The 18607-nt window shown below is 45.7% G+C and overlaps 96 pseudogenes; all 96 read left to right on the top strand.

Moving 5' to 3' along the window:
• Positions 1-42: 42 nt before the first annotated feature.
• LOC140110784 (5S ribosomal RNA) lies at positions 43-161 on the top strand (annotated as a pseudogene).
• A 70-nt stretch (positions 162-231) lies between these two features.
• LOC140112739 (5S ribosomal RNA) lies at positions 232-350 on the top strand (annotated as a pseudogene).
• A 70-nt stretch (positions 351-420) lies between these two features.
• Positions 421-539, top strand: LOC140086441 (5S ribosomal RNA; annotated as a pseudogene).
• Positions 540-611: 72 nt separating this feature from the next.
• Positions 612-730, top strand: LOC140102489 (5S ribosomal RNA; annotated as a pseudogene).
• Positions 731-802: 72 nt separating this feature from the next.
• Positions 803-921, top strand: LOC140097050 (5S ribosomal RNA; annotated as a pseudogene).
• A 72-nt stretch (positions 922-993) lies between these two features.
• Positions 994-1112, top strand: LOC140097194 (5S ribosomal RNA; annotated as a pseudogene).
• A 72-nt stretch (positions 1113-1184) lies between these two features.
• On the top strand, positions 1185-1303 carry LOC140097183 (5S ribosomal RNA; annotated as a pseudogene).
• A 69-nt stretch (positions 1304-1372) lies between these two features.
• LOC140097593 (5S ribosomal RNA) lies at positions 1373-1491 on the top strand (annotated as a pseudogene).
• A 70-nt stretch (positions 1492-1561) lies between these two features.
• Positions 1562-1680, top strand: LOC140097039 (5S ribosomal RNA; annotated as a pseudogene).
• Positions 1681-1750: 70 nt separating this feature from the next.
• Positions 1751-1869, top strand: LOC140113277 (5S ribosomal RNA; annotated as a pseudogene).
• A 72-nt stretch (positions 1870-1941) lies between these two features.
• LOC140106459 (5S ribosomal RNA) lies at positions 1942-2060 on the top strand (annotated as a pseudogene).
• A 70-nt stretch (positions 2061-2130) lies between these two features.
• Positions 2131-2249, top strand: LOC140113286 (5S ribosomal RNA; annotated as a pseudogene).
• Positions 2250-2319: 70 nt separating this feature from the next.
• LOC140103207 (5S ribosomal RNA) lies at positions 2320-2438 on the top strand (annotated as a pseudogene).
• Positions 2439-2510: 72 nt separating this feature from the next.
• On the top strand, positions 2511-2629 carry LOC140106673 (5S ribosomal RNA; annotated as a pseudogene).
• A 72-nt stretch (positions 2630-2701) lies between these two features.
• On the top strand, positions 2702-2820 carry LOC140105659 (5S ribosomal RNA; annotated as a pseudogene).
• A 70-nt stretch (positions 2821-2890) lies between these two features.
• Positions 2891-3009, top strand: LOC140111650 (5S ribosomal RNA; annotated as a pseudogene).
• A 72-nt stretch (positions 3010-3081) lies between these two features.
• LOC140112732 (5S ribosomal RNA) lies at positions 3082-3200 on the top strand (annotated as a pseudogene).
• Positions 3201-3272: 72 nt separating this feature from the next.
• Positions 3273-3391, top strand: LOC140112952 (5S ribosomal RNA; annotated as a pseudogene).
• A 72-nt stretch (positions 3392-3463) lies between these two features.
• On the top strand, positions 3464-3582 carry LOC140112740 (5S ribosomal RNA; annotated as a pseudogene).
• Positions 3583-3654: 72 nt separating this feature from the next.
• Positions 3655-3773, top strand: LOC140105652 (5S ribosomal RNA; annotated as a pseudogene).
• Positions 3774-3843: 70 nt separating this feature from the next.
• LOC140111639 (5S ribosomal RNA) lies at positions 3844-3962 on the top strand (annotated as a pseudogene).
• Positions 3963-4034: 72 nt separating this feature from the next.
• On the top strand, positions 4035-4153 carry LOC140112730 (5S ribosomal RNA; annotated as a pseudogene).
• A 72-nt stretch (positions 4154-4225) lies between these two features.
• On the top strand, positions 4226-4344 carry LOC140112950 (5S ribosomal RNA; annotated as a pseudogene).
• Positions 4345-4416: 72 nt separating this feature from the next.
• On the top strand, positions 4417-4535 carry LOC140096397 (5S ribosomal RNA; annotated as a pseudogene).
• Positions 4536-4604: 69 nt separating this feature from the next.
• On the top strand, positions 4605-4723 carry LOC140096386 (5S ribosomal RNA; annotated as a pseudogene).
• A 72-nt stretch (positions 4724-4795) lies between these two features.
• On the top strand, positions 4796-4914 carry LOC140086430 (5S ribosomal RNA; annotated as a pseudogene).
• Positions 4915-4984: 70 nt separating this feature from the next.
• LOC140086419 (5S ribosomal RNA) lies at positions 4985-5103 on the top strand (annotated as a pseudogene).
• Positions 5104-5175: 72 nt separating this feature from the next.
• On the top strand, positions 5176-5294 carry LOC140110308 (5S ribosomal RNA; annotated as a pseudogene).
• Positions 5295-5364: 70 nt separating this feature from the next.
• LOC140097549 (5S ribosomal RNA) lies at positions 5365-5483 on the top strand (annotated as a pseudogene).
• A 72-nt stretch (positions 5484-5555) lies between these two features.
• LOC140106453 (5S ribosomal RNA) lies at positions 5556-5674 on the top strand (annotated as a pseudogene).
• A 70-nt stretch (positions 5675-5744) lies between these two features.
• On the top strand, positions 5745-5863 carry LOC140086408 (5S ribosomal RNA; annotated as a pseudogene).
• A 70-nt stretch (positions 5864-5933) lies between these two features.
• On the top strand, positions 5934-6052 carry LOC140102478 (5S ribosomal RNA; annotated as a pseudogene).
• A 70-nt stretch (positions 6053-6122) lies between these two features.
• LOC140086397 (5S ribosomal RNA) lies at positions 6123-6241 on the top strand (annotated as a pseudogene).
• Positions 6242-6311: 70 nt separating this feature from the next.
• On the top strand, positions 6312-6430 carry LOC140111628 (5S ribosomal RNA; annotated as a pseudogene).
• A 70-nt stretch (positions 6431-6500) lies between these two features.
• On the top strand, positions 6501-6619 carry LOC140102466 (5S ribosomal RNA; annotated as a pseudogene).
• Positions 6620-6689: 70 nt separating this feature from the next.
• Positions 6690-6808, top strand: LOC140112826 (5S ribosomal RNA; annotated as a pseudogene).
• Positions 6809-6880: 72 nt separating this feature from the next.
• Positions 6881-6999, top strand: LOC140086386 (5S ribosomal RNA; annotated as a pseudogene).
• A 72-nt stretch (positions 7000-7071) lies between these two features.
• On the top strand, positions 7072-7190 carry LOC140086375 (5S ribosomal RNA; annotated as a pseudogene).
• A 72-nt stretch (positions 7191-7262) lies between these two features.
• LOC140086363 (5S ribosomal RNA) lies at positions 7263-7381 on the top strand (annotated as a pseudogene).
• Positions 7382-7451: 70 nt separating this feature from the next.
• Positions 7452-7570, top strand: LOC140097870 (5S ribosomal RNA; annotated as a pseudogene).
• Positions 7571-7642: 72 nt separating this feature from the next.
• Positions 7643-7761, top strand: LOC140103787 (5S ribosomal RNA; annotated as a pseudogene).
• A 72-nt stretch (positions 7762-7833) lies between these two features.
• Positions 7834-7952, top strand: LOC140086341 (5S ribosomal RNA; annotated as a pseudogene).
• Positions 7953-8022: 70 nt separating this feature from the next.
• LOC140105644 (5S ribosomal RNA) lies at positions 8023-8141 on the top strand (annotated as a pseudogene).
• A 70-nt stretch (positions 8142-8211) lies between these two features.
• Positions 8212-8330, top strand: LOC140111617 (5S ribosomal RNA; annotated as a pseudogene).
• A 72-nt stretch (positions 8331-8402) lies between these two features.
• On the top strand, positions 8403-8521 carry LOC140112729 (5S ribosomal RNA; annotated as a pseudogene).
• A 72-nt stretch (positions 8522-8593) lies between these two features.
• On the top strand, positions 8594-8712 carry LOC140112949 (5S ribosomal RNA; annotated as a pseudogene).
• A 72-nt stretch (positions 8713-8784) lies between these two features.
• LOC140108426 (5S ribosomal RNA) lies at positions 8785-8903 on the top strand (annotated as a pseudogene).
• A 72-nt stretch (positions 8904-8975) lies between these two features.
• On the top strand, positions 8976-9094 carry LOC140105639 (5S ribosomal RNA; annotated as a pseudogene).
• A 70-nt stretch (positions 9095-9164) lies between these two features.
• Positions 9165-9283, top strand: LOC140111597 (5S ribosomal RNA; annotated as a pseudogene).
• Positions 9284-9355: 72 nt separating this feature from the next.
• Positions 9356-9474, top strand: LOC140112728 (5S ribosomal RNA; annotated as a pseudogene).
• A 72-nt stretch (positions 9475-9546) lies between these two features.
• On the top strand, positions 9547-9665 carry LOC140112948 (5S ribosomal RNA; annotated as a pseudogene).
• Positions 9666-9737: 72 nt separating this feature from the next.
• Positions 9738-9856, top strand: LOC140096375 (5S ribosomal RNA; annotated as a pseudogene).
• A 69-nt stretch (positions 9857-9925) lies between these two features.
• Positions 9926-10044, top strand: LOC140096353 (5S ribosomal RNA; annotated as a pseudogene).
• Positions 10045-10116: 72 nt separating this feature from the next.
• LOC140086330 (5S ribosomal RNA) lies at positions 10117-10235 on the top strand (annotated as a pseudogene).
• Positions 10236-10305: 70 nt separating this feature from the next.
• LOC140086319 (5S ribosomal RNA) lies at positions 10306-10424 on the top strand (annotated as a pseudogene).
• Positions 10425-10496: 72 nt separating this feature from the next.
• Positions 10497-10615, top strand: LOC140110299 (5S ribosomal RNA; annotated as a pseudogene).
• Positions 10616-10685: 70 nt separating this feature from the next.
• Positions 10686-10804, top strand: LOC140097537 (5S ribosomal RNA; annotated as a pseudogene).
• Positions 10805-10876: 72 nt separating this feature from the next.
• LOC140106442 (5S ribosomal RNA) lies at positions 10877-10995 on the top strand (annotated as a pseudogene).
• Positions 10996-11065: 70 nt separating this feature from the next.
• Positions 11066-11184, top strand: LOC140086308 (5S ribosomal RNA; annotated as a pseudogene).
• Positions 11185-11254: 70 nt separating this feature from the next.
• LOC140102455 (5S ribosomal RNA) lies at positions 11255-11373 on the top strand (annotated as a pseudogene).
• A 70-nt stretch (positions 11374-11443) lies between these two features.
• LOC140086297 (5S ribosomal RNA) lies at positions 11444-11562 on the top strand (annotated as a pseudogene).
• Positions 11563-11632: 70 nt separating this feature from the next.
• Positions 11633-11751, top strand: LOC140102444 (5S ribosomal RNA; annotated as a pseudogene).
• A 70-nt stretch (positions 11752-11821) lies between these two features.
• On the top strand, positions 11822-11940 carry LOC140086286 (5S ribosomal RNA; annotated as a pseudogene).
• Positions 11941-12010: 70 nt separating this feature from the next.
• On the top strand, positions 12011-12129 carry LOC140112707 (5S ribosomal RNA; annotated as a pseudogene).
• A 72-nt stretch (positions 12130-12201) lies between these two features.
• Positions 12202-12320, top strand: LOC140106741 (5S ribosomal RNA; annotated as a pseudogene).
• Positions 12321-12392: 72 nt separating this feature from the next.
• LOC140086275 (5S ribosomal RNA) lies at positions 12393-12511 on the top strand (annotated as a pseudogene).
• A 70-nt stretch (positions 12512-12581) lies between these two features.
• LOC140086264 (5S ribosomal RNA) lies at positions 12582-12700 on the top strand (annotated as a pseudogene).
• A 72-nt stretch (positions 12701-12772) lies between these two features.
• Positions 12773-12891, top strand: LOC140086252 (5S ribosomal RNA; annotated as a pseudogene).
• Positions 12892-12963: 72 nt separating this feature from the next.
• On the top strand, positions 12964-13082 carry LOC140086241 (5S ribosomal RNA; annotated as a pseudogene).
• A 70-nt stretch (positions 13083-13152) lies between these two features.
• LOC140111673 (5S ribosomal RNA) lies at positions 13153-13271 on the top strand (annotated as a pseudogene).
• A 72-nt stretch (positions 13272-13343) lies between these two features.
• Positions 13344-13462, top strand: LOC140103777 (5S ribosomal RNA; annotated as a pseudogene).
• Positions 13463-13534: 72 nt separating this feature from the next.
• Positions 13535-13653, top strand: LOC140086219 (5S ribosomal RNA; annotated as a pseudogene).
• Positions 13654-13723: 70 nt separating this feature from the next.
• LOC140086208 (5S ribosomal RNA) lies at positions 13724-13842 on the top strand (annotated as a pseudogene).
• Positions 13843-13912: 70 nt separating this feature from the next.
• LOC140095458 (5S ribosomal RNA) lies at positions 13913-14031 on the top strand (annotated as a pseudogene).
• Positions 14032-14101: 70 nt separating this feature from the next.
• LOC140112684 (5S ribosomal RNA) lies at positions 14102-14220 on the top strand (annotated as a pseudogene).
• Positions 14221-14292: 72 nt separating this feature from the next.
• LOC140086197 (5S ribosomal RNA) lies at positions 14293-14411 on the top strand (annotated as a pseudogene).
• A 72-nt stretch (positions 14412-14483) lies between these two features.
• Positions 14484-14602, top strand: LOC140086186 (5S ribosomal RNA; annotated as a pseudogene).
• A 72-nt stretch (positions 14603-14674) lies between these two features.
• Positions 14675-14793, top strand: LOC140102433 (5S ribosomal RNA; annotated as a pseudogene).
• Positions 14794-15052: 259 nt separating this feature from the next.
• On the top strand, positions 15053-15171 carry LOC140106140 (5S ribosomal RNA; annotated as a pseudogene).
• A 70-nt stretch (positions 15172-15241) lies between these two features.
• Positions 15242-15360, top strand: LOC140086175 (5S ribosomal RNA; annotated as a pseudogene).
• A 70-nt stretch (positions 15361-15430) lies between these two features.
• Positions 15431-15549, top strand: LOC140103897 (5S ribosomal RNA; annotated as a pseudogene).
• A 72-nt stretch (positions 15550-15621) lies between these two features.
• Positions 15622-15740, top strand: LOC140086164 (5S ribosomal RNA; annotated as a pseudogene).
• Positions 15741-15810: 70 nt separating this feature from the next.
• LOC140095447 (5S ribosomal RNA) lies at positions 15811-15929 on the top strand (annotated as a pseudogene).
• Positions 15930-16190: 261 nt separating this feature from the next.
• LOC140110773 (5S ribosomal RNA) lies at positions 16191-16309 on the top strand (annotated as a pseudogene).
• A 70-nt stretch (positions 16310-16379) lies between these two features.
• LOC140106136 (5S ribosomal RNA) lies at positions 16380-16498 on the top strand (annotated as a pseudogene).
• Positions 16499-16568: 70 nt separating this feature from the next.
• On the top strand, positions 16569-16687 carry LOC140086153 (5S ribosomal RNA; annotated as a pseudogene).
• Positions 16688-16759: 72 nt separating this feature from the next.
• On the top strand, positions 16760-16878 carry LOC140102422 (5S ribosomal RNA; annotated as a pseudogene).
• Positions 16879-16950: 72 nt separating this feature from the next.
• LOC140112734 (5S ribosomal RNA) lies at positions 16951-17069 on the top strand (annotated as a pseudogene).
• A 72-nt stretch (positions 17070-17141) lies between these two features.
• LOC140097172 (5S ribosomal RNA) lies at positions 17142-17260 on the top strand (annotated as a pseudogene).
• A 72-nt stretch (positions 17261-17332) lies between these two features.
• LOC140097161 (5S ribosomal RNA) lies at positions 17333-17451 on the top strand (annotated as a pseudogene).
• Positions 17452-17520: 69 nt separating this feature from the next.
• On the top strand, positions 17521-17639 carry LOC140105245 (5S ribosomal RNA; annotated as a pseudogene).
• A 70-nt stretch (positions 17640-17709) lies between these two features.
• LOC140086142 (5S ribosomal RNA) lies at positions 17710-17828 on the top strand (annotated as a pseudogene).
• A 70-nt stretch (positions 17829-17898) lies between these two features.
• Positions 17899-18017, top strand: LOC140113276 (5S ribosomal RNA; annotated as a pseudogene).
• A 72-nt stretch (positions 18018-18089) lies between these two features.
• Positions 18090-18208, top strand: LOC140106435 (5S ribosomal RNA; annotated as a pseudogene).
• Positions 18209-18278: 70 nt separating this feature from the next.
• Positions 18279-18397, top strand: LOC140096973 (5S ribosomal RNA; annotated as a pseudogene).
• A 70-nt stretch (positions 18398-18467) lies between these two features.
• On the top strand, positions 18468-18586 carry LOC140103196 (5S ribosomal RNA; annotated as a pseudogene).
• Positions 18587-18607: the final 21 nt, after the last annotated feature.

Here is an 18607-nt window from a genome sequence, read left to right as displayed (position 1 = left end):
CTGTCAAAGATGGTAAAAGAAGGTTCAAATTGAACAGCTGCTGTCAATGGCCATTCTAAGGTGAATGTGCCTGCTCTCGTCAGATCGCAGCAGCAATGCAGCTTAAGGCTTGGCAAGTACCAGCATGGGAGACTGGCTGGGAATCCCAAGTTCCGTTGACCTTTTTGAACCTGAAAATTGTATTAGTTTCTCTATGAGATAGTAAAAGAAGGTTCAAATTGAACAGCTGCTGCCAACGGCCATTCTAAGCTCAATGTGCCTGCTCTCGTCAGATCGCAGCAGCAATGCAGCTTAAGGCTTGGCAAGTACCAGCATGGGAGACTGGCTGGGAATCCCAAGTTCCGTTGACCTTTTTGAACCTGAAAATTGTGTTAGTTTCTCTATGAGATAGTAAAAGAAGGTTCAAATTGAACAGCTGCTGTCAACGGCCATTCTAAGCTGAATGTGCCTGCTCTCGTCAGATCGCAGCAGCAATGCAGCTTAAGGCTTGGCAAGTACCAGCATGGGAGACTGGCTGGGAATCCCAAGTTCCGTTGACCTTTTTGAACCTGAAAATTGTGTTAGTTTCTCTGTCAAAGATGGTAAAAGAAGGTTCAAATTGAACAGCTGCTGTCAACGGCCATTCTAAGCTGAATGTGCCTGCTCTCGTGAGATCGCAGCAGCAATGCAGCTTAAGGCTTGGCAAGTACCAGCATGGGAGACTGGCTGGGAATCCCAAGTTCCGTTGACCTTTTTGAACCTGAAATATGTATTAGTTTCTCTGTCAAAGATGGTAAAAGAAGGTTCAAATTGAACAGCTGCTGTCAACGGCCATTCTAAGCTGAATGTGCCAGCTCTCGTCAGATCGCAGCAGCAATGCAGCTTAAGGCTTGGCAAGTACCAGCATGGGAGACTGCCTGGGAATCCCAAGTTCCGTTGACCTTTTTGAACCTGAAAATTGTGTTAGTTTCTCTGTCAAAGATGGTAAAAGAAGGTTCAAATTGAACAGCATCTGTCAACGGCCATTCTAAGCTGAATGTGCCTGCTCTCGTCAGATCGCAGCAGCAATGCAGCTTAAGGCTTGGCAAGTACCAGATTGGGAGACTGGCTGGGAATCCCAAGTTCTGTTGACCTTTTTGAACCTGAAAATTGTGTTAGTTTCTCTGTCAAAGATGGTAAAAGAAGGTTCAAATTGAACAGCATCTGTCAACGGCCATTCTAAGCTGAATGTGCCTGCTCTCGTCAGATCGCAGCAGCAATGCAGCTTAAGGCTTGGCAAGTACCAGATTGGGAGACTGGCTGGGAATCCCAAGTTCTGTTGACCTTTTTGAACTGAAAATTGTGTTAGTTTCTCTATGAGATAGTAAAAGAAGGTTCAAATTGAACAGCTGCTGTCAACGGCCATTCTAAGCTGAATGTGCCTGCTCTCATCAGATCGCAGCAGCAATGCAGCTTAAGGCTTGGCAAGTACCAGCATGGGAGACTGGCTGGGAATCCCAAGTTCCGTTGACCTTTTTGAACCTGAAAATTGTGTTAGTTTCTCTATGATATAGTAAAAGAAGGTTCAAATTGAACAGCTGCTGTCAACGGCCATTCTAAGCTGAATGTGCCTGCTCTCGTCAGATCGCAGCAGCAATGCAGCTTAGGGCTTGGCAAGTACCAGCATGGGAGACTGGCTGGGAATCCCAAGTTCCGTTGACCTTTTTGAACCTGAAAATTGTGTTAGTTTCTCTATGAGATAGTAAAAGAAGGTTCAAATTGAACAGCTGCTGTCAACGGCCATTCTAAGCTCAATGTGCCTGCTCTCATCAGATCGCAACAGCAATGCAGCTTAAGGCTTGACAAGTACCAGCATGGGAGTCTGGCTGGGAATCCCAAGTTCCGTTGACCTTTTTGAACCTGAAAATTGTATTAGTTTCTCTGTCAAAGATGGTAAAAGAAGGTTTAAATTGAACAGCTGCTGTCAACGGCCATTCTAAGGTGAATGTGCCTGCTCTCGTCAGATCGCAGCAGCAATGCAGCTTAAGGCTTGGCAAGTACCAGCATGGGAGACTGGCTGGGAATCCCAAGTTCCGTTGACCTTTTTGAACCTGAAAATTGTGTTAGTTTCTCTATGAGATAGTAAAAGAAGGTTCGAATTGAACAGCTGCTGTCAACGGCCATTCTAAGCTGAATGTGCCTGCTCTCGTCAGATCGCAGCAGTAATGCAGCTTAAGGCTTGGCAAGTACCAGCATGGGAGACTGGCTGGGAATCCCAAGTTCCGTTGACCTTTTTGAACCTGAAAATTGTGTTAGTTTCTCTATGAGATAGTAAAAGAAGGTTCAAATTAAAAAGCTGCTGTCAACGGCCATTCTAAGCTCAATGTGCCTGCTCTCATCAGATCGCAGCAGCAATGCAGCTTAAGGCTTGGCAAGTACCAGCATGGGAGACTGGCTGGGAATCCCAAGTTCCGTTGACCTTTTTGAACCTGAAAATTGTGTTAGTTTCTCTGTCAAAGATGGTAAAAGAAGGTTCAAATTGAACAGCTGCTGTCAATGGCCATTCTAAGCTGAATGTGCCTGCTCTCGTGAGATCGCAGCAGCAATGCAGCTTAAGGCTTGGCAAGTACCAGCATGGGAGACTGGCTGGGAATCCCAAGTTCCGTTGACCTTTTTGAACCTTAAAATTGTATTAGTTTCTCTGTCAAAGATGGTAAAAGAAGGTTCAAATTGAACAGCTGCTGTCAACGGCCATTCTAAGCTGAATGTGCCAGCTCTCGTCAGATCGCAGCAGCAATGCAGCTTAAGGCTTGGCAAGTACCAGCATGGGAGACTGGCTGGGAATCCCAAGTTCCGTTGACCTTTTTGAACCTGAAAATTGTGTTAGTTTCTCTATGAGATAGTAAAAGAAGGTTCAAATTGAACAGCTGCTGTCAACGGCCATTCTAAGCTGAATGTGCCTGCTCTCGTCAGATCGCAGCAGCAATGCAGCTTAAGGTTTGGCAAGTACCAGATTGGGAGACTGGCTGGGAATCCCAAGATCCGTTGACCTTTTTGAACCTGAAAATTGTGTTAGTTTCTCTGGCAAAGATGGTAAAAGAAGGTTCAAATTGAACAGTTGCTGTCAACGGCCATTCTAAGCTGAATTTGCCTGCTCTTGTCAGATCGCAGCAGCAATGCAGCTTAAGGCTTGGCAAGTACCAGCATGGGAGACTGGCTGGGAATCCCAAGTTCCGTTGACCTTTTTGAACCTGAAAATTGTGTTAGTTTCTCTGTCAAAGATGGTAAGAGAAGGTTCAAATTGAACAGCTGCTGTCAACGGCCATTCTAAGCTGAATGTGCCTGCTCTCATCAGATCACAGCAGCAATGCAGCTTAAGGCTTGGCAAGTACCAGCATTGGAGACTGGCTGGGAATCCCAAGTTCCGTTGCCCTTTTTGAACCTGAAAATTGTATTAGTTTCTCTGTCAAAGATGGTAAAAGAAGGTTCAAATTGAACAGCTGCTGTCAACGGCCATTCTAAGCTGAATGTGCCTGCTCTCATCAGATCACAGCAGCAATGCAGCTTAAGGCTTGGCAAGTACCAGCCTTGGAGACTGGCTGGGAATCCCAAGTTCCGTTGACCTTTTTGAACCTTAAAATTGTATTAGTTTCTCTGTCAAAGATGGTAAAAGAAGGTTCAAATTGAACAGCTGCTGTCAACGGCCATTCTAAGCTGAATGTGCCAGCTCTCGTCAGATCGCAGCAGCAATGCAGCTTAAGGCTTGGCAAGTACCAGCATGGGAGACTGGCTGGGAATCCCAAGTTCCGTTGACCTTTTTGAACCTGAAAATTGTGTTAGTTTCTCTATGAGATAGTAAAAGAAGGTTCAAATTGAACAGCTGCTGTCAACGGCCATTCTAAGCTGAATGTGCCTGCTCTCGTCAGATCGCAGCAGCAATGCAGCTTAAGGTTTGGCAAGTACCAGATTGGGAGACTGGCTGGGAATCCCAAGATCCGTTGACCTTTTTGAACCTGAAAATTGTGTTAGTTTCTCTGGCAAAGATGGTAAAAGAAGGTTCAAATTGAACAGTTGCTGTCAACGGCCATTCTAAGCTGAATTTGCCTGCTCTTGTCAGATCGCAGCAGCAATGCAGCTTAAGGCTTGGCAAGTACCAGCATGGGAGACTGGCTGGGAATCCCAAGTTCCGTTGACCTTTTTGAACCTGAAAATTGTGTTAGTTTCTCTGTCAAAGATGGTAAGAGAAGGTTCAAATTGAACAGCTGCTGTCAACGGCCATTCTAAGCTGAATGTGCCTGCTCTCATCAGATCACAGCAGCAATGCAGCTTAAGGCTTGGCAAGTACCAGCATTGGAGACTGGCTGGGAATCCCAAGTTCCGTTGCCCTTTTTGAACCTGAAAATTGTATTAGTTTCTCTGTCAAAGATGGTAAAAGAAGGTTAAAATTGAACAGCTGCTGTCAACGGCCATTCTAAGCTGAATGTGCCTGCTCTCGTCAGATCGCAGCAGCAATGCAGCTTAAGGCTTGGCAAGTACCAGCATGGGAGACTGGCTGGGAATCCCAAGTTCTGTTGACCTTTTTGAACTGAAAATTGTGTTAGTTTCTCTATGAGATAGTAAAAGAAGGTTCAAATTGAACAGCTGCTGTCAACGGCCATTCTAAGCTGAATGTGCCTGCTCTCGTCAGATCGCAGCAGCAATGCAGCTTAAGGCTTGGCAAGTACCAGCATGGGAGACTGGCTGGGAATCCCAAGTTCTGTTGACCTTTTTGAACCTGAAAATTGTGTTAGTTTCTCTGTCAAAGATGGTAAAATAAGGTTCAAATTGAACAGCTGCTGTCAACGGCCATTCTAAGCTGAATGTGCCTGCTCTCGTCAGATCGCAGCAGCAATGCAGCTTAAGGCTTGGCAAGTACCAGCATGGGAGACTGGCTGGGAATCCCAAGTTCCGTTGACCTTTTTGAACCTGAAAATTGTGTTAGTTTCTCTATGAGATAGTAAAAGAAGGTTCAAATTGAACAGCTGCTGTCAACGGCCATTCTAAGCTGAATGTGCCTGCTCTCGTCAGATCGCAGCAGCAATGCAGCTTAAGGCTTGGCAAGTACCAGCATGGGAGACTGGCTGGGAATCCCAAGTTCCGTTGACCTTTTTGAACCTGAAAATTGTATTAGTTTCTCTGTCAAAGATGGTAAAAGAAGGTTCAAATTGAACAGCTGCTGTCAACAGCCATTCTAAGCTGAATGTGCCAGCTCTCGTCAGATCGCAGCAGCAATGCAGCTTAAGGCTTGGCAAGTACCAGCATGGGAGACTGCCTGGGAATCCCAAGTTCCGTTGACCTTTTTGAACCTGAAAATTGTGTTAGTTTCTCTATGAGATAGTAAAAGAAGGTTCAAATTGAACAGCTGCTGTCAATGGCCATTCTAAGCTGAATGTGCCTGCTCTCGTCAGATCGCAGCAGCAATGCAGCTTAAGGCTTGGCAAGTACCAGCATGGGAGACTGGCTGGGAATCCCAAGTTCCGTTGACCTTTTTGAACCTGAAAATTGTATTAGTTTCTCTGTCAAAGATGGTAAAAGAAGGTTCAAATTGAACACCTGCTGTCAACGGCCATTCTAAGGTGAATGTGCCTGCTCTCGTCAGATCGCAGCAGCAATGCAGCTTAAGGCTTGGCAAGTACCAGCATGGGAGACTGGCTGGGAATCCCAAGTTCCGTTGACCTTTTTGAACCTGAAAATTGTGTTAGTTTCTCTATGAGATAGTAAAAGAAGGTTCAAATTGAACAGCTGCTGTCAACGGCCATTCTAAGCTGAATGTGCCTGCTCTCGTCAGATCGCAGCAGCAATGCAGCTTAAGGCTTGGCAAGTACCAGCATGGGAGACTGGCTGGGAATCCCAAGTTCCGTTGACCTTTTTGAACCTGAAAATTGTGTTAGTTTCTCTATGAGACAGTAAAAGAAGGTTCAAATTGAACAGCTGCTGTCAACGGCCATTCTAAGCTGAATGTGCCTGCTCTCGTGAGATCGCAGCAGCAATGCAGCTTAAGGCTTGGCAAGTACCAGCATGGGAGACTGGCTGGGAATCCCAAGTTCCGTTGACCTATTTGAACCTTAAAATTGTGTTAGTTTCTCTATGAGATAGTAAAAGAAGGTTCAAATTGAACAGCTGCTGTCAACGGCCATTCTAAGCTGAATGTGCCTGCTCTCGTCAGATCGCAGCAGCAATGCAGCTTAAGGCTTGGCAAGTACCAGCATGGGAGACTGGCTGGGAATCCCAAGTTCCGTTGACCTTTTTGAACCTGAAAATTGTGTTAGTTTCTCTATGAGATAGTAAAAGAAGGTTCAAATTGAACAGCTGCTGTCAACGGCCATTCTAAGCTGAATGTGCCTGCTCTCGTCAGATCGCAGCAGCAATGCAGCTTAAGGTTTGGCAAGTACCAGATTGGGAGACTGGCTGGGAATCCCAAGATCCGTTGACCTTTTTGAACCTGAAAATTGTGTTAGTTTCTCTATGAGATAGTAAAAGAAGGTTCAAATTGAACAGCTGCTGTCAACGGCCATTCTAAGCTGAATGTGCCTGCTCTCGTGAGATCGCAGCAGCAATGCAGCTTAAGGCTTGGCAAGTACCAGCATGGGAGACTGGCTGGGAATCCCAAGTTCCGTTGACCTTATTGAACCTGAAAATTGTGTTAGTTTCTCTATGAGATAGTAAAAGAAGGTTCAAATTGAACAGCTGCTGTCAACGGCCATTCTAAGCTGAATGTACCTGCTCTCGTCAGATCGCAGCAGCAATGCAGCTTAAGGCTTGGCAAGTACCAGCATGGGAGACTGGCTGGGAATCCCAAGTTCCGTTGACCTTTTTGAACCTGAAAATTGTGTTAGTTTCTCTGTCAAAGATGGTAAAAGAAGGTTCAAATTGAACAGCTGCTGTCAACGGCCATTCTAAGCTGAATGTGCCTGCTCTCGTCAGATCGCAGCAGCAATGCAGCTTAAGGCTTGGCAAGTACCAGCATGGGAGACTGGCTGGGAATCCCAAGTTCCGTTGACCTTTTTGAACCTGAAAATTGTGTTAGTTTCTCTGTCAAAGATGGTAAAAGAAGGTTCAAATTGAACAGCTGCTGTCAACGGCCATTCTAAGCTGAATGTGCCTGCTCTCGTCAGATCGCAGCAGCAATGCAGCTTAAGGCTTGGCAAGTACCAGCATGGGAGACTGGCTGGGAATCCCAAGTTCCGTTGACCTTTTTGAACCTGAAAATTGTGTTAGTTTCCCTGTCAAAGATGGTAAAAGAAGGTTAAAATTGAACAGCTGCTGTCAACGGCCATTCTAAGCTGAATGTGCCTGCTCTCGTCAGATCGCAGCAGCAATGCAGCTTAAGGCTTGGCAAGTACCAGCATGGGAGACTGGCTGGGAATCCCAAGTTCCGTTGACCTTATTGAACCTGAAAATTGTGTTAGTTTCTCTATGAGATAGTAAAAGAAGGTTCAAATTGAACAGCTGCTGTCAACGGCCATTCTAAGCTGAATGTACCTGCTCTCGTCAGATCGCAGCAGCAATGCAGCTTATGGCTTGGCAAGTACCAGCATGGGAGACTGGCTGGGAATCCCAAGTTCCGTTGACCTTTTTGAACCTGAAAATTGTGTTAGTTTCTCTGTCAAAGATGGTAAAAGAAGGTTCAAATTGAACAGCTGCTGTCAACGGCCATTCTAAGCTGAATGTGCCTGCTCTCGTGAGATCGCAGCAGCAATGCAGCTTAAGGCTTGGCAAGTACCAGCATGGGAGACTGGCTGGGAAACCCAAGTTCCGTTGACCTTTTTGAACCTTAAAATTGTATTAGTTTCTCTGTCAAAGATGGTAAAAGAAGGTTCAAATTGAACAGCTGCTGTCAACGGCCATTCTAAGCTGAATGTGCCTGCTCTCGTCAGATCGCAGCAGCAATGCAGCTTAAGGCTTGGCAAGTACCAGCATGGGAGACTGGCTGGGAATCCCAAGTTCCGTTGACCTTTTTGAACCTGAAAATTGTGTTAGTTTCTCTATGAGATAGTAAAAGAAGGTTCAAATTGAACAGCTGCTGTCAACGGCCATTCTAAGCTGAATGTGCCAGCTCTCGTCAGATCGCAGCAGCAATGCAGCTTAAGGCTTGGCAAGTACCAGCATGGGAGACTGGCTGGGAATCCCAAGTTCCGTTGACCTTTTTGAACCTGAAAATTGTGTTAGTTTCTCTATGAGATAGTAAAAGAAGGTTCAAATTGAACAGCTGCTGTCAACGGCCATTCTAAGCTGAATGTGCCTGCTCTCGTCAGATCGCAGCAGCAATGCAGCTTAAGGTTTGGCAAGTACCAGATTGGGAGACTGGCTGGGAATCCCAAGATCCGTTGACCTTTTTGAACCTGAAAATTGTGTTAGTTTCTCTGGCAAAGATGGTAAAAGAAGGTTCAAATTGAACAGTTGCTGTCAACGGCCATTCTAAGCTGAATTTGCCTGCTCTTGTCAGATCGCAGCAGCAATGCAGCTTAAGGCTTGGCAAGTACCAGCATGGGAGACTGGCTGGGAATCCCAAGTTCCGTTGACCTTTTTGAACCTGAAAATTGTGTTAGTTTCTCTGTCAAAGATGGTAAGAGAAGGTTCAAATTGAACAGCTGCTGTCAACGGCCATTCTAAGCTGAATGTGCCTGCTCTCATCAGATCACAGCAGCAATGCAGCTTAAGGCTTGGCAAGTACCAGCATTGGAGACTGGCTGGGAATCCCAAGTTCCGTTGCCCTTTTTGAACCTGAAAATTGTATTAGTTTCTCTGTCAAAGATGGTAAAAGAAGGTTCAAATTGAACAGCTGCTGTCAACGGCCATTCTAAGCTGAATGTGCCTGCTCTCATCAGATCACAGCAGCAATGCAGCTTAAGGCTTGGCAAGTACCAGCATTGGAGACTGGCTGGGAATCCCAAGTTCCGTTGACCTTTTTGAACCTTAAAATTGTATTAGTTTCTCTGTCAAAGATGGTAAAAGAAGGTTCAAATTGAACAGCTGCTGTCAACGGCCATTCTAAGCTGAATGTGCCAGCTCTCGTCAGATCGCAGCAGCAATGCAGCTTAAGGCTTGGCAAGTACCAGCATGGGAGACTGGCTGGGAATCCCAAGTTCCGTTGACCTTTTTGAACCTGAAAATTGTGTTAGTTTCTCTATGAGATAGTAAAAGAAGGTTCAAATTGAACAGCTGCTGTCAACGGCCATTCTAAGCTGAATGTGCCTGCTCTCGTCAGATCGCAGCAGCAATGCAGCTTAAGGTTTGGCAAGTACCAGATTGGGAGACTGGCTGGGAATCCCAAGATCCGTTGACCTTTTTGAACCTGAAAATTGTGTTAGTTTCTCTGGCAAAGATGGTAAAAGAAGGTTCAAATTGAACAGTTGCTGTCAACGGCCATTCTAAGCTGAATTTGCCTGCTCTTGTCAGATCGCAGCAGCAATGCAGCTTAAGGCTTGGCAAGTACCAGCATGGGAGACTGGCTGGGAATCCCAAGTTCCGTTGACCTTTTTGAACCTGAAAATTGTGTTAGTTTCTCTGTCAAAGATGGTAAGAGAAGGTTCAAATTGAACAGCTGCTGTCAACGGCCATTCTAAGCTGAATGTGCCTGCTCTCATCAGATCACAGCAGCAATGCAGCTTAAGGCTTGGCAAGTACCAGCATTGGAGACTGGCTGGGAATCCCAAGTTCCGTTGCCCTTTTTGAACCTGAAAATTGTATTAGTTTCTCTGTCAAAGATGGTAAAAGAAGGTTAAAATTGAACAGCTGCTGTCAACGGCCATTCTAAGCTGAATGTGCCTGCTCTCGTCAGATCGCAGCAGCAATGCAGCTTAAGGCTTGGCAAGTACCAGCATGGGAGACTGGCTGGGAATCCCAAGTTCTGTTGACCTTTTTGAACTGAAAATTGTGTTAGTTTCTCTATGAGATAGTAAAAGAAGGTTCAAATTGAACAGCTGCTGTCAACGGCCATTCTAAGCTGAATGTGCCTGCTCTCGTCAGATCGCAGCAGCAATGCAGCTTAAGGCTTGGCAAGTACCAGCATGGGAGACTGGCTGGGAATCCCAAGTTCTGTTGACCTTTTTGAACCTGAAAATTGTGTTAGTTTCTCTGTCAAAGATGGTAAAATAAGGTTCAAATTGAACAGCTGCTGTCAACGGCCATTCTAAGCTGAATGTGCCTGCTCTCGTCAGATCGCAGCAGCAATGCAGCTTAAGGCTTGGCAAGTACCAGCATGGGAGACTGGCTGGGAATCCCAAGTTCCGTTGACCTTTTTGAACCTGAAAATTGTGTTAGTTTCTCTATGAGATAGTAAAAGAAGGTTCAAATTGAACAGCTGCTGTCAACGGCCATTCTAAGCTGAATGTGCCTGCTCTCGTCAGATCGCAGCAGCAATGCAGCTTAAGGCTTGGCAAGTACCAGCATGGGAGACTGGCTGGGAATCCCAAGTTCCGTTGACCTTTTTGAACCTGAAAATTGTATTAGTTTCTCTGTCAAAGATGGTAAAAGAAGGTTCAAATTGAACAGCTGCTGTCAACAGCCATTCTAAGCTGAATGTGCCAGCTCTCGTCAGATCGCAGCAGCAATGCAGCTTAAGGCTTGGCAAGTACCAGCATGGGAGACTGCCTGGGAATCCCAAGTTCCGTTGACCTTTTTGAACCTGAAAATTGTGTTAGTTTCTCTATGAGATAGTAAAAGAAGGTTCAAATTGAACAGCTGCTGTCAATGGCCATTCTAAGCTGAATGTGCCTGCTCTCGTCAGATCGCAGCAGCAATGCAGCTTAAGGCTTGGCAAGTACCAGCATGGGAGACTGGCTGGGAATCCCAAGTTCCGTTGACCTTTTTGAACCTGAAAATTGTATTAGTTTCTCTGTCAAAGATGGTAAAAGAAGGTTCAAATTGAACACCTGCTGTCAACGGCCATTCTAAGGTGAATGTGCCTGCTCTCGTCAGATCGCAGCAGCAATGCAGCTTAAGGCTTGGCAAGTACCAGCATGGGAGACTGGCTGGGAATCCCAAGTTCCGTTGACCTTTTTGAACCTGAAAATTGTGTTAGTTTCTCTATGAGATAGTAAAAGAAGGTTCAAATTGAACAGCTGCTGTCAACGGCCATTCTAAGCTGAATGTGCCTGCTCTCGTCAGATCGCAGCAGCAATGCAGCTTAAGGCTTGGCAAGTACCAGCATGGGAGACTGGCTGGGAATCCCAAGTTCCGTTGACCTTTTTGAACCTGAAAATTGTGTTAGTTTCTCTATGAGACAGTAAAAGAAGGTTCAAATTGAACAGCTGCTGTCAACGGCCATTCTAAGCTGAATGTGCCTGCTCTCGTGAGATCGCAGCAGCAATGCAGCTTAAGGCTTGGCAAGTACCAGCATGGGAGACTGGCTGGGAATCCCAAGTTCCGTTGACCTTTTTGAACCTTAAAATTGTGTTAGTTTCTCTATGAGATAGTAAAAGAAGGTTCAAATTGAACAGCTGCTGTCAACGGCCATTCTAAGCTGAATGTGCCTGCTCTCGTCAGATCGCAGCAGCAATGCAGCTTAAGGCTTGGCAAGTACCAGCATGGGAGACTGGCTGGGAATCCCAAGTTCCGTTGACCTTTTTGAACCTGAAAATTGTGTTAGTTTCTCTATGAGATAGTAAAAGAAGGTTCAAATTGAACAGCTGCTGTCAACGGCCATTCTAAGCTGAATGTGCCTGCTCTCGTGAGATCGCAGCAGCAATGCAGCTTAAGGCTTGGCAAGTACCAGCATGGGAGACTGGCTGGGAATCCCAAGTTCCGTTGACCTTTTTGAACCTTAAAATTGTGTTAGTTTCTCTATGAGATAGTAAAAGAAGGTTCAAATTGAACAGCTGCTGTCAACGGCCATTCTAAGCTGAATGTGCCTGCTCTCGTCAGATCGCAGCAGCAATGCAGCTTAAGGCTTGGCAAGTACCAGCATGGGAGACTGGCTGGGAATCCCAAGTTCCGTTGACCTTTTTGAACCTGAAAATTGTGTTAGTTTCTCTATGAGATAGTAAAAGAAGGTTCAAATTGAACAGCTGCTGTCAACGGCCATTCTAAGCTGAATGTACCTGCTCTCGTCAGATCGCAGCAGCAATGCAGCTTAAGGCTTGGCAAGTACCAGCATGGGAGACTGGCTGGGAATCCCAAGTTCCGTTGACCTTTTTGAACCTGAAAATTGTGTTAGTTTCTCTGTCAAAGATGGTAAAAGAAGGTTCAAATTGAACAGCTGCTGTCAACGGCCATTCTAAGCTGAATGTGCCTGCTCTCGTCAGATCGCAGCAGCAATGCAGCTTAAGGCTTGGCAAGTACCAGCATGGGAGACTGGCTGGGAATCCCAAGTTACGTTGACCTTTTTGAACCTGAAAATTGTGTTAGTTTCCCTGTCAAAGATGGTAAAAGAAGGTTCAAATTGAACAGCTGCTGTCAACGGCCATTCTAAGCTGAATGTGCCTGCTCTCGTCAGATCGCAGCAGCAATGCAGCTTAAGGCTTGGCAAGTACCAGCATGGGAGACTGGCTGGGAATCCCAAGTTCCGTTGACCTTTTTGAACCTGAAAATTGTGTTAGTTTCTCTATGAGATAGTAAAAGAAGGTTCAAATTGAACAGCTGCTGTCAACGGCCATTCTAAGCTGAATGTGCCTGCTCTCGTCAGATCGCAGCAGCAATGCAGCTTAAGGCTTGGCAAGTACCAGCATGGGAGACTGGCTGGGAATCCCAAGTTCCGTTGACCTTTTTGAACCTGAAAATTGTGTTAGTTTCTCTGTCAAAGATGGTAAAAGAAGGTTCAAATTGAACAGCTGCTGTCAACGGCCATTCTAAGCTGAATGTGCCTGCTCTCGTCAGATCGCAGCAGCAATGCAGCTTAAGGCTTGGCAAGTACCAGCATGGGAGACTGGCTGGGAATCCCAAGTTCCGTTGACCTTTTTGAACCTGAAAATTGTGTTAGTTTCCCTGTCAAAGATGGTAAAAGAAGGTTAAAATTGAACAGCTGCTGTCAACGGCCATTCTAAGCTGAATGTGCCTGCTCTCGTCAGATCGCAGCAGCAATGCAGCTTAAGGCTTGGCAAGTACCAGCATGGGAGACTGGCTGGGAATCCCAAGTTCCGTTGACCTTATTGAACCTGAAAATTGTGTTAGTTTCTCTATGAGATAGTAAAAGAAGGTTCAAATTGAACAGCTGCTGTCAACGGCCATTCTAAGCTGAATGTACCTGCTCTCGTCAGATCGCAGCAGCAATGCAGCTTAAGGCTTGGCAAGTACCAGCATGGGAGACTGGCTGGGAATCCCAAGTTCCGTTGACCTTTTTGAACCTGAAAATTGTGTTAGTTTCTCTGTCAAAGATGGTAAAAGAAGGTTCAAATTGAACAGCTGCTGTCAACGGCCATTCTAAGCTGAATGTGCCTGCTCTCGTGAGATCGCAGCAGCAATGCAGCTTAAGGCTTGGCAAGTACCAGCATGGGAGACTGGCTGGGAAACCCAAGTTCCGTTGACCTTTTTGAACCTTAAAATTGTATTAGTTTCTCTGTCAAAGATGGTAAAAGAAGGTTCAAATTGAACAGCTGCTGTCAACGGCCATTCTAAGCTGAATGTGCCTGCTCTCGTCAGATCGCAGCAGCAATGCAGCTTAAGGCTTGGCAAGTACCAGCATGGGAGACTGGCTGGGAATCCCAAGTTCCGTTGACCTTTTTGAACCTGAAAATTGTGTTAGTTTCTCTATGAGATAGTAAAAGAAGGTTCAAATTGAACAGCTGCTGTCAACGGCCATTCTAAGCTGAATGTGCCTGCTCTCGTCAGATCGCAGCAGCAATGCAGCTTAAGGCTTGGCAAGTACCAGCATGGGAGACTGGCTGGGAATCCCAAGTTCCGTTGACCTTTTTGAACCTGAAAATTGTGTTAGTTTCTCTATGAGACAGTAAAAGAAGGTTCAAATTGAACAGCTGCTGTCAACGGCCATTCTAAGCTGAATGTGCCTGCTCTCGTCAGATCGCAGCAGCAATGCAGCTTAAGGCTTGGCAAGTACCAGATTGGGAGACTGGCTGGGAATCCCAAGTTCCGTTGACCTTTTTGAACCTGAAAATTGTGTTAGTTTCTCTATGAGATAGTAAAAGAAGGTTCAAATTAAACAGCTGCTGTCAACGGCCATTCTAAGCTCAATGTGCCTGCTCTCATCAGATCGCAGCAGCAATGCAGCTTAAGGCTTGGCAAGTACCAGCATGCGAGACTGCCTGGGAATCCCAAGTTCCGTTGACCTTTTTGAACCTGAAAATTGTGTTAGTTTCCCTGTCAAAGATGGTAAAAGAAGGTTCAAATTGAACAGCTGCTGTCAACGGCCATTCTAAGCTGAATGTGCCTGCTCTCGTCAGATCGCAGCAGCAATGCAGCTTAAGGCTTGGCAAGTACCAGCATGGGAGACTGGCTGGGAATCCCAAGTTCCGTTGACCTTTTTGAACCTGAAAATTGTGTTAGTTTCCCTGTCAAAGATGGTAAAAGAAGGTTCAAATTGAACAGCTGCTGTCAACGGCCATTCTAAGCTGAATGTGCCTGCTCTCGTCAGATCGCAGCAGCAATGCAGCTTAAGGCTTGGCAAGTACCAGCATGGGAGACTGGCTGGGAATCCCAAGTTCCGTTGACCTTTTTGAACCTGAAAATTGTGTTAGTTTCTCTGTCAAAGATGGTAAAAGAAGGTTCAAATTGAACAGCTGCTGTCAACGGCCATTCTAAGCTGAATGTGCCTGCTCTCGTGAGATCGCAGCAGCAATGCAGCTTAAGGCTTGGCAAGTACCAGCATGGGAGACTGGCTGGGAATCCCAAGTTCCGTTGACCTTTTTGAACCTGAAAATTGTGTTAGTTTCTCTATGAGATAGTAAAAGAAGGTTCAAATTGAACAGCTGCTGTCAACGGCCATTCTAAGCTGAATGTGCCAGCTCTCGTCAGATCGCAGCAGCAATGCAGCTTAAGGTTTGGCAAGTACCAGATTGGGAGACTGGCTGGGAATCCCAAGATCCGTTGACCTTTTTGAACCTGAAAATTGTGTTAGTTTCTCTATGAGATAGTAAAAGAAGGTTCAAATTGAACAGCTGCTGTCAACGGCCATTCTAAGCTCAATGTGCCTGCTCTCGTCAGATCGCAGCAGCAATGCAGCTTAAGGCTTGGCAAGTACCAGCATGGGAGACTGGCTGGGAATCCCAAGTTCCGTTGACCTTTTTGAACCTGAAAATTGTGTTAGTTTCTCTATGAGATAGTAAAAGAAGGTTCAAATTGAACAGCTGCTGTCAACGGCCATTCTAAGCTGAATGTGCCTGCTCTCGTCAGATCGCAGCAGCAATGCAGCTTAAGGCTTGGCAAGTACCAGCATGGGAGACTGGCTGGGAATCCCAAGTTCCGTTGACCTTTTTGAACCTGAAAATTGTGTTAGTTTCTCTATGAGATAGTAAAAGAAGGTTCAAATTGAACAGCTGCTGTCAACGGCCATTCTAAGCTGAATGTGCCTGCTCTCGTCAGATCGCTGCAGCAATGCAGCTTAAGGCTTGGCAAGTACCAGCATGGGAGACTGGCTGGGAATCCCAAGTTCCGTTGACCTTTTTGAACCTGAAAATTGTGTTAGTTTCTCTGTCAAAGATGGTAAAAGAAGGTTCAAATTGAACAGCTGCTGTCAACGGCCATTCTAAGCTGAATGTGCCTGCTCTCGTCAGATCGCAGCAGCAATGCAGCTTAAGGCTTGGCAAGTACCAGCATGGGAGACTGGCTGGGAATCCCAAGTTCCGTTGACCTTTTTGAACCTGAAAATTGTGTTAGTTTCTCTATGAGATAGTAAAAGAAGGTTCAAATTGAACAGCTGCTGTCAACGGCCATTCTAAGCTGAATGTGCCTGCTCTCGTCAGATCGCAGCAGCAATGCAGCTTAAGGCTTGGCAAGTACCAGATTGGGAGACTGGCTGGGAATCCCAAGTTCCGTTGACCTTTTTGAACCTGAAAATTGTGTTAGTTTCTCTATGAGATAGTAAAAGAAGGTTCAAATTGAACAGCTGCTGTCAACGGCCATTCTAAGCTCAATGTGCCTGCTCTCGTCAGATCGCGGCAGCAATGCAGCTTAAGGCTTGGCAAGTACCAGCATGGGAGTCTGGCTGGGAATCCCAAGTTTCGTTGACCTTTTTGAACCTGAAAATTGTATTAGTTTCTCTGTCAAAGATGGTAAAAGAAGGTTCAAATTGAACAGCTGCTGTCAATGGCCATTCTAAGGTGAATGTGCCTGCTCTCGTCAGATCGCAGCAGCAATGCAGCTTAAGGCTTGGCAAGTACCAGCATGGGAGACTGGCTGGGAATCCCAAGTTCCGTTGACCTTTTTGAACCTGAAAATTGTATTAGTTTCTCTATGAGATAGTAAAAGAAGGTTCAAATTGAAGAGCTGCTGTCAACGGCCATTCTAAGCTCAATGTGCCTGCTCTCGTCAGATCGCAGCAGCAATGCAGCTTAAGGCTTGGCAAGTACCAGCATGGGAGACTGGCTGGGAATCCCAAGTTCCGTTGACCTTTTTGAACCTGAAAATTGTGTTAGTTTCTCTATGAGATAGTAAAAGAAGGTTCAAATTGAACAGCTGCTGTCAACGGCCATTCTAAGCTGAATGTGCCTGCTCTCGTCAGATCGCAGCAGCAATGCAGCTTAAGGCTTGGCAAGTACCAGCATGGGAGACTGGCTGGGAATCCCAAGTTCCGTTGACCTTTTTGAACCTGAAAATTGTGTTAGTTTCTCTGTCAAAGATGGTAAAAGAAGGTTCAAATTGAACAGCTGCTGTCAACGGCCATTCTAAGCTGAATGTGCCTGCTCTCGTGAGATCGCAGCAGCAATGCAGCTTAAGGCTTGGCAAGTACCAGCATGGGAGACTGGCTGGGAATCCCAAGTTCCGTTGACCTTTTTGAACCTGAAATATGTATTAGTTTCTCTGTCAAAGATGGTAAAAGAAGGTTCAAATTGAACAGCTGCTGTCAAAGGCCATTCTAAGCTGAATGTGCCAGCTCTCGTCAGATCGCAGCAGCAATGCAGCTTAAGGCTTGGCAAGTACCAGCATGGGAGACTGCCTGGGAATCCCAAGTTCCGTTGACCTTTTTGAACCTGAAAATTGTGTTAGTTTCTCTGTCAAAGATGGTAAAAGAAGGTTCAAATTGAACAGCATCTGTCAACGGCCATTCTAAGCTGAATGTGCCTGCTCTCGTCAGATCGCAGCAGCAATGCAGCTTAAGGCTTGGCAAGTACCAGATTGGGAGACTGGCTGGGAATCCCAAGTTCTGTTGACCTTTTTGAACCTGAAAATTGTGTTAGTTTCTCTGTCAAAGATGGTAAAAGAAGGTTCAAATTGAACAGCATCTGTCAACGGCCATTCTAAGCTGAATGTGCCTGCTCTCGTCAGATCGCAGCAGCAATGCAGCTTAAGGCTTGGCAAGTACCAGATTGGGAGACTGGCTGGGAATCCCAAGTTCTGTTGACCTTTTTGAACTGAAAATTGTGTTAGTTTCTCTATGAGATAGTAAAAGAAGGTTCAAATTGAACAGCTGCTGTCAACGGCCATTCTAAGCTGAATGTGCCTGCTCTCATCAGATCGCAGCAGCAATGCAGCTTAAGGCTTGGCAAGTACCAGCATGGGAGACTGGCTGGGAATCCAAAGTTCCGTTGACCTTTTTGAACCTGAAAATTGTGTTAGTTTCTCTATGATATAGTAAAAGAAGGTTCAAATTGAACAGCTGCTGTCAACGGCCATTCTAAGCTGAATGTGCCTGCTCTCGTCAGATCGCAGCAGCAATGCAGCTTAAGGCTTGGCAAGTACCAGCATGGGAGACTGGCTGGGAATCCCAAGTTCCGTTGACCTTTTTGAACCTGAAAATTGTGTTAGTTTCTCTATGAGATAGTAAAAGAAGGTTCAAATTGAACAGCTGCTGTCAACGGCCATTCTAAGCTCAATGTGCCTGCTCTCATCAGATCGCAACAGCAATGCAGCTTAAGGCTTGACAAGTACCAGCATGGGAGTCTGGCTGGGAATCCCAAGTTCCGTTGACCTTTTTGAACCTGAAAATTGTATTAGTTTCTCTGTCAAAGATGGTAAAAGAAGGTTTAAATTGAACAGCTGCTGTCAACGGCCATTCTAAGGTGAATGTGCCTGCTCTCGTCAGATCGCAGCAGCAATGCAGCTTAAGGCTTGGCAAGTACCAGCATGGGAGACTGGCTGGGAATCCCAAGTTCCGTTGACCTTTTTGAACCTGAAAATTGTGTTAGTTTCTCTATGAGATAGTAAAAGAAGGTTCGAATTGAACAGCTGCTGTCAACGGCCATTCTAAGCTGAATGTGCCTGCTCTCGTCAGATCGCAGCAGTAATGCAGCTTAAGGCTTGGCAAGTACCAGCATGGGAGACTGGCTGGGAATCCCAAGTTCCGTTGACGTTTTTAAACCTGAAAATTGTGTTAGTTTCTCTATGAGATAGTAAAAGAAGGTTCAAATTAAAAAGCTGCTGTCAACGGCCATTCTAAGCTCAATGTGCCTGCTCTCATCAGATCGCAGCAGCAATGCAGCTTAAGGCTTGGCAAGTACCAGCATGGGAGACTGGCTGGGAATCCCAAGTTCCGTTGACCTTTTTGAACCTGAAAATTGTG

Source organism: Engystomops pustulosus, chromosome 1 (assembly GCF_040894005.1).
Source record: "Engystomops pustulosus chromosome 1, aEngPut4.maternal, whole genome shotgun sequence".
In the NCBI taxonomy this organism is placed as follows: domain Eukaryota; kingdom Metazoa; phylum Chordata; class Amphibia; order Anura; family Leptodactylidae; genus Engystomops; species Engystomops pustulosus.
The sequence above is the reverse complement of the archived record's forward strand: the minus strand, read 5'-3'. Positions and strand labels throughout refer to the sequence as shown.